Raw genomic sequence first — 12792 nt, 5'->3', positions numbered from 1 at the left:
AGGTACAAGGGGCACAATGAGGATTCAGGGTAGTGCAGTGGGCATGCTGGGATGGCATGAGTCTAATGAGGGCTTCCCTGGAGAAATGTAGGATAGCCCTGACAGACAAGGGCCAGGGGCCATCGCCCCTAGTCCCGGCCCGTCGCGGACGGGCGCAGACGGGCTTGCCTTAGGCGCGCCTTCGGCGCACAAACGGCGCGCCCGCTGCGCTCGTCCGCTGCGCTTCCTAGGGTTGCACATTTATATATGTGTGCCGGAAGATGGATAAGGGGGGGCGTGGCCTCCAAGTGGGCGTGGCTAGCGGCCTCGCCGCTGATGGCGGCGGCAAGAATTCACGATGGACACCGGTCCCAAAACAAACAACAGGTACTTTTAAAATCAAATACAAGTTTTAAAAATGCACTTGCACTCCTAAGACACACCATTGTCATGACTGTCTGTGCATGTCCACAAGCCTGACAACGACACTGTGATATTGGCCGTTGAAGGTGGTCGGCCATGTGTGTGTCGGCCTATGGTGAGGATATGGCAGACACAGATACTCACGCAGTAGTTGCTTTGGTGGCCATCCCGGAAGTGAACCTCACCCTGAGCCCCGGGCTATTAATTTCCATTCCTACACTGGCCTAGCCCACTCTGCTTACAGGAGAGGACGACATAGCTACATGTCCAAGGTCTACCCTACTGCCTGAGGTAACATGGTTGCGTCCCCTGTCTAGGATACTAGATACACCAGCAGTATATGTCCACATGGACATGTCTGTGCACTGCATACCTGAGTCTGTCCAGCACATCACCGCCACACTTGGCATTGTGTTCTTTCTGATTCATGGGTCACTTGCCTCCTTCGCACATAGGGGGTGACAGTCTTTCTTGTTTCGAGGGGGATCCAGCGGAAGATCTTTTTGAGAATGCGAAGTACGTTGAAGCAGGAGGATGAGACTGCGTTGACTTGTCTGGACATCGAGAGAGAGGAGTCTAGGATAAAGCCAAGGTTACGTGCGTGGTCTGTGGGTGTGGGTGCTGTGCCCAGAGTGGAAGGCCACCAAGAGTCGTCCCAGGCAAAGGGGAAGATCCTAGGATGAGCACCTCCGTTTTGTCTGAGTTGAGTTTTAGGCGGCTATGTTTCATCCATTCGGCTACTTCTTTCATGCCTTCGTGAAGATTGGTTTTGGCGGTGTTGGGGTCTCTGGTGAGGGAAAGGATTAACTGGGTTTCGTCGGCTTAAGAGACGATGTTGAGGTTGTGTTGGCGCACAATGGATGCGAGTGGGCTCATGTAGACGTTGAAGAGGGTGGGACTGAGTGATGATCCTTGTGGTACTCCACAGATGACTTCAGTGGCCTCTGAGTTGAATGGGGGAAGTCGGACTCTTTGAGTTCTCCCGGCGAGGAATGAGATGATCCAGTCCAAGGCTTTTCCTTGTATGCCGATGTTGCTGAGGCGTTGTATGAGGGTGTTGTGGCAGACTGTGCCGAAAGCGGCAGAGAGGTCGAGTAGAATGAGGGCCACTGTTTCTCCCTTATCCAGTAGTGTTCGAAAATACGTCTGTTGCTGCAATGAGGGCGGTTTCGGTGCTGTGTTTGGCTCGAAATCCGGATTGAGATGGATCGAGGGAGTTGTTGGATTCAAGGAAGGCGGCGAGCTGGCTGTTGACGGCTTTCTCAATGACTTTGGCGGGGAAAGGAAGGAGGGATATGGGTCGGTAGTTTTTAAGTTCGGAGGGGTCTGCTGTGGGTTTCTTCAAGAGGGCGCTGAGTTCGGAGTGTTTCCAGCTTCCTGGGAAGGTGGCCGAGTTGAACGAGCAGTTGATGACATCACGGAGATGGGGTGCGATGATGGAGTCAGCTTTGTTGTAGATGTGGTGGGGGCAGGGGTCGGTTGGCGAGCCAGAGTGGATTGAGTTCATAAGGCGAATGGTGTCTTCAGTGGTGATTGGGTTCCAGGCGCTGAGGTTGTTGGTTGGCGGTGTAGGATCTGAGGGGGGTGGGGAGGGTTGAACGCTGGGAGTGTTCTCGAAGCTGTTGTGAATGTCGGCAATTTTGTTGTAGAAGAAGGAGGATAATGCATCGCAGAGGTCTTGGAAAGGAGTGATGTCGTTAGATGCTGCGGTGGGGTTGGAGAATTCTTTGACGATGTTGAAAAGTTCCTTGCTGTTGTGGGCGTTGTTGTCGAGACGATCCTTGAATGCTGATTTCTTGGTGGATCGAATCAGTTGGTGGTGTTTGCGGGTGGCTGCCTTGAGGGTGGCCATGTTGTCAGTGGTTGGGTTTTTTCTCCATGTTTTCTCCAGGGTGCGGCATAGTTTTTGGGATTTTTTAAGGTCATCATTGAACCAGGGAGCCTTTTTGCTGCTTGGTTTGATCTGGTGCTTTTTCAGGGGTGCTAATTCGTCAGCACTGTGGGTGATCCATTGCTTGAGATTGGTGGCCGCTTGGTTTGGGTCCAGTGATAGAGTGGGAGGGTTTTGGTTGAGTGATGTGAGGAGTTGGTCGGGGGTGATTTTGTTCCAGTTTCTCCGAGGAATAGGTTGGGGGTGGTTGTGGGTCAGGGTGGTATTGTAGCTGAAGTGAACACAGCTATGGTCCGTCCAATGGAGAGCTGTGGTGCGATCGAAGGAAATATGCTTGCTGGAGGTGAAGATAGGGTCGAGAATGTGTCCGGCTACATGGATGGGGGTGTCAACAAGTTGTTTGAGTCCGAGATTGGCCAGGTTGTCCAGAAGGGTGGAGGTGTTGCTGTCGTGTTTGTTTTCAAGGTGGTAGTTGAGGTCTCCTACTAGAATGTAGTTCTCGGAGGCGAGGGCATGAGGGCTGACGAAGTCAGTGATGTCATCGCTGAATTGAGTGCGAGTTCCTGGAGGCCTGTAGATGAGGGTGCCTCTAAGTGTGGTCCTAGGGTTGGTGTGGATCTGAAAGTGGAGATGTTCGGCGGTTGCAAGATTATCGTCGGAGCTGGTCGTGATTTTGATGGTGTTTCTATGGATGATGGCGATGCCTCCTCCTGTTTGTTTGGTGCGGTCTTTACGGATAATCTTGTAAGCGTCCGGTATTCCTATGGCGATGTCGGGTGCTGATGATGTGTTCATCCATGTTTCTGTAAGGAAGGCGATGTCCGGTGATGCAGTGTCGAGTAGGTCCCAGAGTTCAGTTGCGTGTCTGTGGACCGAGCGGGTGTTCAGCAGGATGCACTTCAGGTGGTTAGAATCGGAGCTGTGTTTGGAAGAAGTGGATTTGGTGAGGGTCCTGAGGCAGTTGAACTTGCAGGAGAAGCAGGCGAATGGGCCGTGGGTACGTCCTGGTATGGCATTGCAGCATTGTGGTGTGCGTCCGGGGTTGAGGGCGAGGAGAGTTGCGGCATCATAAGTGAGTCTAGTGGGCTGGTTACGGCGGGGACCAGGGGGTCTGGCGCTGGGCGCGGTCCAGGCGCGGACGGGCGTAGACGGGCTTACCTTTGGCGCACCTTCAGCGCACATCCGCTGCGCGTGGACGCTGCGCGTCAACTGTTTTGACATATGTAGGAAGTGGAGGGGGAGGGGCGTGGGAGGGTCAGCTGGGAGGCGGGAACGTGTTGTAGGGACGGGCTGGTAAACAACAAAATGGCAGCAACAGAAAACAAAAGTGAGCAGGGTGAGGTTGGGCGAGCAGTGGGGCGCAATAGCTAACAATTAAGTTCCCAGCAGCAGTGATGAAACTTAAACGCTATGGAGGATAACAGAGCAGCCCTATGAACCGATCACGAACAAAGCACAATGCAGTGCTGCGATTTTAAGCACAATGAAAACTTGCAAAGCAGCGCTATGACTAGATCACGAAAAGCACAATGCGGAGGCCGAGGTCCAGGAGGTGAGGTGTAGGCGATCTTCTGAACTACAATACCGGAGATGAATGGGCACAGGCAGACCTCCGAGAGCAGGCAATACTCAGAGAGAGGAGGCAGGCAGAGGAGGGACAGTAAGATGAGGCCTATACTGAGAGAGAGGAGACTTGTGAGGGTGGAAGGAAGGTAAGTGCAATCCTCAGAGATAGGAGGCAGGCAGAGGCAGGACGGTAAGGACAGGCCTATACTCAAAGTTTTTACAAATTTTTACAACCATTTTTAAGGAATTTCCTTTAGGTTTTGGGCACTGTGGCTGGCTTCCTTTGCCACTCGATTCCAGCTAGCATGGATGATCAAGGGTGTTACCCAGAAACCGGTCCCAGGATGCATGTTTCCGGTTCAGGGAAGACCTGGCTTGACAGTTCGGTCTGGACTGTTCCCATGAGGCACAGGGTCATGACTGATTTGCATATGGCTGGATCTGACCTGAGGTGGCGAATTGAGCTAAAGAATGATGATGGATTTAAACCCAGATCTATGACTGGGGTGAGTGTCTGACAAGTTTCAGCGCTCCGCCTATCAACTCTTGTGTTTTCTACTATATAAGCAACCCTGCTAATGCTGAATTGTCTGTTTTTATTATATTTATTATATACAGTACTTTTATTATATTTATTATATATAGTACATATATTTATGAAATGTGTTCAATATTTTTTGATTAGATCTAGTTTTTGATGGTTTATTAATCTATTTGTGGATTTTGCTGCGTATCTATATATATATATATATATATATCTATATATATATTCTCCACATGGAGAATACTTTAACATGAAAAACTAAGCAATGGATGATGGTGCTCACATGAGAGAAACGACGCGCACCACAATTACCAGCATGCCTTGTGTTTGCCACACCCACTGTGGCAGGGTAATTTGGATAAAATGGATGGCGCCGAAAATTCCTCACCATTGACTTTTGAGCCCGAGCCCCTGATGAAGTGTTTGGTTACATGAAACGCGTTGGGCAGGACTACATAACTGCGTGAATTGGCTCTTGGTGTTCGTGTTGCTTCTTGCAATAAAGTGAATCCTTGCCAATACTTACTTTTTGTGGGCGTCTTCTACAGCAGGCAACCTTTCGGTTTGGAGATATATATATATATATATATATATATATATATATATATATATATATATATAGGAATAGGATTGTCACGCTGTTGCTGCTCTTTTAGAACTTTTGCTGCTCAATAACATTTTTAGGAGTACTTTGCTCGTTTTTAAAAATTGTGTGTGTTGTGGTTATATATTTTATAATACTGATTTAGTGGTAATCCAGAATTGTTTTCCACGCTCCCCCTATGTTCGTATTGCCTACAAAACAATAAAGACCCTACAGGACTCACCAATCGGGTGAATTTAGCGCCGCCTCACTCCCTCACTCCCGACCGCCATTTTGGGTGTGGGCTTAGAAACGCTCCAGGGGCTAGCGCTCTAGTGTTTGCAAGTGCCCTTTGACAAACACTATTTAGGGGACCAGTCGGCTTCGCGCGGACAAACAAATAGGATTGTCACGCTGTTGCTGCTCTTTTAGAACTTTTGCTGCTCAGTAACATTTTTAGGAGTACTTTGCTCGTTTTTAAAAATTGTGTGTGTTGTGGTGATATATTTTATAATACTGATTTAGTGGTAATCCAGAATTGTATTCCACGCTCCCCCTATGTTCGTATTGCCTACAAAACAATAAAGACCCTACAGGACTCACCAATCGGGTGAATTTAGCGCCGCCTCACTCCCGACTGCCATTTTGGGTGTGGGTTTAGAAACGCTCCAGGGGCTAGCACTCTAGTGTTTGCAAGTGCCCTTTGCCACACCTCATTTAAAGATCAGTATGCAAGCGTGCAGCGCACGCGCGCAGCGTCGCGCCGGAGGAGCGCCAGAGGAAAGCCTGTCCGTGCCTGTCCGTGCTCCGGATGGGCTTAGGGCCAAGACCGCTGTCGGTTGTAGGTATTCCAAAGACGAGCTATTGACCATAGGTAAGAGGGTAGAGGGAACATCTAAAAATGCTTTACCACAGTCCTCGGTAATGTTGGACTGTGGGTTGATCAATAGTAGATCCCTGGTAAAACATCACCAGGAAGTGTCAGATTTGTTAAATGACATGGACCTAGATGCCCTATTCATCACGGAGACGAGGACTAGTGTGGATACCTCTGTAGAGTTGGGTCTCTCGTGCCCGGAAGCGTATAAGATATTCCACAAACCTAGGCCACTAGGAAGAGGAGGGGGGCTTGGAGTGATTTATAAAGACAAGTGGGACTTTTTCCCTCTACAGATCGATGGGGTGGCGGGGGTTGAGCTACTGGGGTTCTCCTTGCAAGAACCTAAAGGTAGGATCCTGACTGGATTGATATGTTACAGACCACCTGGTGCGGAAACACAATACCAGGCGCTGTGTGACACCATTGCTGCCCTTGCCTTGTCCCACTCCAGAATGCTGATCCTGGGAGATTTTAATGTATGGGACAACGGGTCTCTGGGGAGCCATCTGAGGGACCTGAAGGACAACTGTGGTAACTGGGGTCTGGATCAGCTGGTACAGAAACCAACCCACTCAGGGGGACATATCCTAGATATGGTCTTCGCCAAACAGACTGAGACTAAGTTGATTGATATCCTACCTCAGTGCTGGACCGACCACTCCTTAATCCATTTACAGATCTCCATAGCCACGGAGGGGAACGGAAGTGAGTGCCCGGTGACTTATAGGAAGGGACGGCTTTGGTCCAAAATACCAAAGGATAAAACAAAGCCTATCTTTATAAGCAACATATCTTATGATCCAGAGGAATCGGTAGACTTGAACTATCAAAAGTATTGCAATCACATCATAAATACCCTGGATAGATTTGCCCCTCTGAAAAATATAAAGAATAAGAGGAAACCTTCAGCTCCCTGGTTTAATGAGGAGCTGAAATCCCTACGTAATGCACGCCGACAGGCAGAAAGGGAATGGCGTAGATGCTATTCAGAGACTAATAAAAAACTGCTGAAAATGGAACAGGCAAAATATAAAGGAGCTATCGCCAAAGCTAAGGCACTCTTCTATGCCACTACTATCCTTCAGTCCCCTAACAGTACCAAAACCATTTTTAATATCATAAGGGATCTCGCACACCCCACCTGTATGAGTAATAAGGTGGTTGCAACCCAAGAACTATGTGATGAGATTGCGATCTATTTTGAGGAAAAGATTGCTAAAATTGTGGGGGGGCTGAAGGAGGAAAAGGCTAGCTGCAAAGATGCAGTGGCACAGATAGAAGAAGAGGAACCTCCACCAATACTGTCATCATTGGAAAACTTCACCCCTCTTACAGAGGAGCTCTTTTTTAGTCTGGCCCATAATGTGTCATCAGGGTCGCCTTTAGACCCCCTTCCGCATAGGATCTGGAAGGAATATTGGCCAGAGCTGTTCCCCTGGATGCATCAGATCTGTCGCCAATCCCTTGAGGAAGGCATAGTGCCGGAAGTATGGAAGCAGGCAGTGGTTACCCCCCTGCTTAAAAAGCCCTCACTGGACCCTACTATTCCGGCGCACTTCAGGCCCATATCCCTCCTGTCCTACCCGATAAAAATCGTGGAAAAGGTGGTCAGCAGGTCCCTGTCAGGATATCTGGAAGACAACTGCCTATTGGACAAGGACCAATTTGGCTTCCGCCCAGGCCACGGAACAGAAACTGCATTGGCAATTTATTTATTTATTTATTTATTTATTTTTACAATTTATACAGCGAGAACAAATGCCCGTAGGCGTCTCGGCGCTTGAAACAGTGCGTAGAATTCCCCACAGAGGCTAAATCGACAGCTATTCTTGACCAAACAGCCAGGTCTTTATTTTTCTGCGAAATTGCATCAGTGACGGGCTTTCTCTGATGGCTACTGGCAGGGAGTTCCACAGTCTGGGAACGGCCACCAAGAAGCGCCTATCGCCCCAAGTGACTGCTTTGGTTTGCGGTACCAGCAGAAGATTGAGGTTGTTAGATCTAAGCGATCTTGTGGATAAATGGAACCTAAGATGGGCTTTCAGGAAGTGTGGGCCATGGCCCATGATTATGCAGTGCTTTGTATACTATGCAAAGGGTTTCGAACTTAATCCTATTCCGGATCTTAAGCCAATGAAGATCTTTTAAAATCTCCGAGATTGGCATAAACTTCGGGGTTCCAGACAGGAGACGGGCTGCAGCATTCTGGATTGTCTGCAGTTTATTGGTCACTCTAGCCTGGGCATTGATAAATAAGCCATTACAGTAGTCAAGGGAAGACAACACCAGGGAACTTACCAGTGTCTTTCCTGCTGCAACTGGCAAGCACGGCATGATTTTCTTAATCAGCCTTAGTTTATGGTGGGCAGTGGCTGCTGTTTTGTTTGCGTGGGCCATAAAATTCAGGTTCTCGTCAAAAGTCACTCCAAGATTTCTGACAGTAGGGACCAGTTTTGGGGGGGGGTCCCATACGTAGGTGGCCACCAAGTAGTAGACCAACTGGGTGAGAGATGTCCGAAAATGACCACCTCTGTTTTTTCGGAATTTAATTTTAGGCAATTGGAGGCCATCCACTCTCCAATCGCTTGCATGCCCCCTAGAAAGTTTTCTGCTACCCTCTCTCCATCACCATTAATGGCCAACACAAGCTGCGTGTCATCTGCGTAGGAGGTGAGGCTCATCCCATGGGCCTTGATGACAGAAGCCAGGTCCGACAGATATTAAATAGTGTCAGACTTAGGGATGAGCCTTGGGGTACACATCATGGCAGTGAGAGCTTGTCTGATTGAAAATGCCCCAATGTGACCACCTGCGTTCTCCCAGCCAAAAAGGAGGCAAGCAAGTTCTTTGCCAGGTGGCGAATGCCCATCTTTCCGACACGGTCCACCAAAATCTTGTGGTCGACCGTGTCGAAAGCTGCGGATAAATCGAGCAATACCAGCATCGCTGTTCCTCCCTGGTCTCGGATCAGTCGGATATCCTCAGTTGCTTTGATTAGGGCAGTCTCCGTACCATGGTACTTATGAAAGCCGAATTGGGTGTTGTCCAGTAATTGGTGCTTTTCTACAAACTCTGAAAGTTGTATAATCATAGCTTTCTCAGCTACCTTGGCTAAAAAAGGTAGGCTGGCTATGGGGCGGTATTTTTTTAATTGCTCCTTGTCCAGGTTGGCTTTCTTCCAAAGAGGCTTAACCAGTGTATTCTTCAGAGAATCCGGGTATATCCCAGTTCTGAACATTGCATTACAGATTGAGGCGATGTCAGGAGCCAAGCAATCCATAACCGGACGGATAATCTTGAGAGGACAGGGATCTAATGCTGATCAAGATTTAATGGTAGCAATGATGTCCTTAATTTGTGTCACTGCGAGGTCTGTGAACTGAAGCAGTTCGGTATCCTGAGTCATGCTGACAGGCATGGGTGAGTGGATTATCGTTTTAACGGAGAATGCTTGATATACATCATTTACCTTGGTAAAAAAGAAGTTGGCCAGAGCATCACAGAAACTTTAGGATGGTGGCGGATCTAGGTCCGGAATGTTTCCCGCTAAGATCTTAGTGATCTCATACAGTTTTTTACTGGAGTTTTTGGTGTTATCGATCTGTTCTGTAAAGAACTTTTTCTTAGTTTCGACAATGAGGGCTTTATATAGCCCTAGTGCTTCCTTATAATTAGCCTTGCTTTCTAAACTGTAGGATCTACGCCAGTGCCTTTCCCTATTTCGGCAGAGTTGTTTCTGTTTGTGTAGTTCCTCTGTGAACCACGGGGCCGATGGCGTTGTTCTATTTCTCGAAGGCTGTTTAGTTGGGGCTAAGGTGTCTGTAGCAGTGCCTAGCCACTCCTGAAATTGATGTGTGGCAGTGTTGGGGTCAGTGGACAGACAAGGCCGGGTCCTGTCCAGAAGAGCAGTTAGCTCCGTCTGATCGATATCTTTCCAGACCTTAAAAGCTTCTGGTCTACATGCGGGGTCTGTTCTAGTCCTATTCGCCTTGACTGATATTCTCATTAAGATGGCATAGTGATCAGTCCAAGGCATGGGCAAGGTGTCTGTTATTTTTAGGCCTTCCATATTGGAAAAGATGCCATCCAAGGTATGGCCGGCCTTGTGGGTGGGGGTAGTGACCAATTGCCGAAGGCTCAAGGTGTCCATATCTGATATCAAGGTACAGGTGTTGTTATCAGAGGAATTCTCCAGATGGAAATTCATATCACCCATGACTGTGAATGAGTCTTCCATCGCCAATGCTTCGAGTATTGAGCCTAGGTTGGCGAGGAAGCCAGTGCGGGCGCCTGGGGGTCGATATAAGAGCATTCCTTTGAAGTGAAATGACGGAGTAAGCTTAGGATCAAATTGGAGGGCTTCACAAGAAGTGGAAGGGATAGGTGACATTCTCACACTTACGTGATCGCGAGCTATGATGGCTAGCCCTCCTCCGCGCTTCCTTACTCTATCTAGACGGTAGGCTTTATAGGCTGGGGGGGTCGCGGCTGCCATATCTGGATCAGACGCCTCATCCGTCCATGTCTCTGTTATAAAGAGAAAGTCTAAGTTGTTATCCAAGATGAGGTCTGATACTTCCTGCCGATGCTTTACCAAAGAACGTGCATTAATAAGTGCTGCAGAGAACTCTATGATATTAGCACATGTAATAGTGTTCGTCTCAACCTTTCCATTAACCATATGTAGCCTAATGTTACAATGGGGGCATATGAGTTCTGTGGTTTCCAAGACTCTATACGGGCTATGTTGGACACATTGGGTATTGGCCGTCGTGCGCAGGCCCAACAAGGCAGATTTGGAGTAAGTTATTAGTCCCTGTCGAGGAATCTGGCCAGGGGTTCTGGCCCCAGGCCCGGTCCCGGCACGGACGGGCACAGACGGGCTTGCCTTTGGCACGCCTTTGGCGCGCCCGCTGCGCGGACGGGAAGGTCTGGTGTCTATATACATGTGTGGGAGGCGGTTTAGAGGAGGGTGGGGGGTCGAACAACGACACCGCTAGCCTTACTCTCAGCAAGATGGCGGCTGAAGTGGATCGGGTGAAGTGAAGGCACCTGATAACAGCTACGCTGTGGCAGGGCAGATCGATCAGCAGCCTCGGGGTGACGCAAATCTCGCGCCGAGGTAGGAGGACAGATAAAAAAGTACTGGCTAAAATATTTACACATTTTTAAAAATAGCGTTATTATTGTTCAATAACGAGCGATTATTCTACAATTAATGTGGAGGTGCAGAGAACAGAATAGAGATCCCCCCGCTTCCGCCTCAGGCGAGAAATACGCAAGTATCAGCGTGCAATGCAGGACACTCCCTTAAATATCCTGGGAGGGCGGGGGGTCGAACAACTACACCGCTAGCCTTACCCTCAGCAAGATGGCGGCTGAAGTGGGTCGGGTGAAGTGAAGGCCCCTGATAACAGCTACGCTGTGGCAGGGCAGATCGATCAGCAGCCTCGGGGCGACGCAAATCTCACGCCGAGGTAGGAGGACAGTTAAAAAAGTACTGGCTAAAATATTTACAAATTTTTAAAAGTAGCGTTATTATTGTTCAATAACGAGCGATTATTCTACAATTAATGTGGAGGTGCAGAGAATAGAATAGAGATCCCCCGGCTTTCACCTCAGGGGAGAAATACGCAAATAACCATGCAACCATGCTGGACACCCTTCGAATGCGAGCCGACAATGGCAACTCCTCAGTCTTGGTGCTGTTGCACATGTCGGCCGCATTCGACACGGTTAGCCATGCAGTTCTGCTAAGTAGGCTGGAAAAACTGGGCGTGAAGGGCAAGGCCCTGAGGTGGATACAATCCTACCTGACAGGCAGACAACAGGTGGTGACCCTAGCACCCTTTTCATCTCACAAGTCCCTGGTCTGTCATGGAGTACCTCAGGGCTCCTCGATCAGCCCTATTCTTTTTAATCTTTATTTGCAGCCTCTGATCCCCATGATTAAATCCTATGGAATAGATTTGATAAATTACGCCGACAACACCCAACTGGTGTTCTCCCTAGAAGGAAGACAGGCAGTGACCATGGAGACCTTTCAGAACTGCATGAGCAGGGTCTCCAGGTGGCTGAAAATAAACTCCCTCCAATTTAACGAGGGGAAGACAGAGGTAGTTTACTGTTCGTCAGCTAAACTGAGTCAGCAACCATCCTATGAGATCAGGCTTGCGCCGGGAGCTGATCCTTGCATCCCAGTTAAGACCGTGCGCAATTTAGGGGTACTGTTTGATGTGGATCTCCAAATGACCTCTCAGACCAATAAAACCATCAGTGTCTGCTTTGGATTGCTAAAAAGTGCTCAGACAGATCTTGCCCCTTCTGCCTTATGAGTCTAGACCGCTAGTGGTTAGGAGTGTGATCCTGGCCAGACTGGACTACTGTAACTCTTTATATCTAGGGGCCCCTTTATACATCTTACAGGGGCTCCAGAGGGACCAGTCTATAGCGGCCAAGCTGGCACTTAAAAGACCTCGCAGTTCTTCCACTACGTAGGCGCTCAGAGACCTACATTGGCTGCCAATCGGGAGTAGAGTCGCTTTTAAGTCCCTATGTATTGTGTACAGAGCCCTGCACAATACGGGACCTATCCCTCTACAGGAAAGGCTCACCTGGTATAAGCCCACCAGGTCCCTGCATTCCTCTAGCCTGGGTTTGGCAGCAACTACCAGGATTAGGAGATCGAGGATGGGAGGCAGAGCCTTCTGCACTTCTGCATCTAGGCTATGGAACGAGCTTCCCCAGAACATCAGGCAAATTGACACTCTGTTGGGATTCAGAAAGAGCCTGAAAACATGGCTGTTCGCCAAAGTTTAATCCCCTGGATTCCATCTAATAGCTCCAGCGAATGTTTCATATGACATGACAGCTAGTGTATTGTTGTTCCATCTGACTACTTTTCTGTTTGGGTGCCAGGATACCCG

The sequence above is a fragment of the Lissotriton vulgaris genome, chromosome 10 (genome assembly GCF_964263255.1).
Source record: "Lissotriton vulgaris chromosome 10, aLisVul1.2, whole genome shotgun sequence".
Taxonomy (NCBI): Eukaryota; Metazoa; Chordata; class Amphibia; order Caudata; family Salamandridae; genus Lissotriton; species Lissotriton vulgaris.
The sequence above is the reverse complement of the archived record's forward strand: the minus strand, read 5'-3'. Positions refer to the sequence as shown.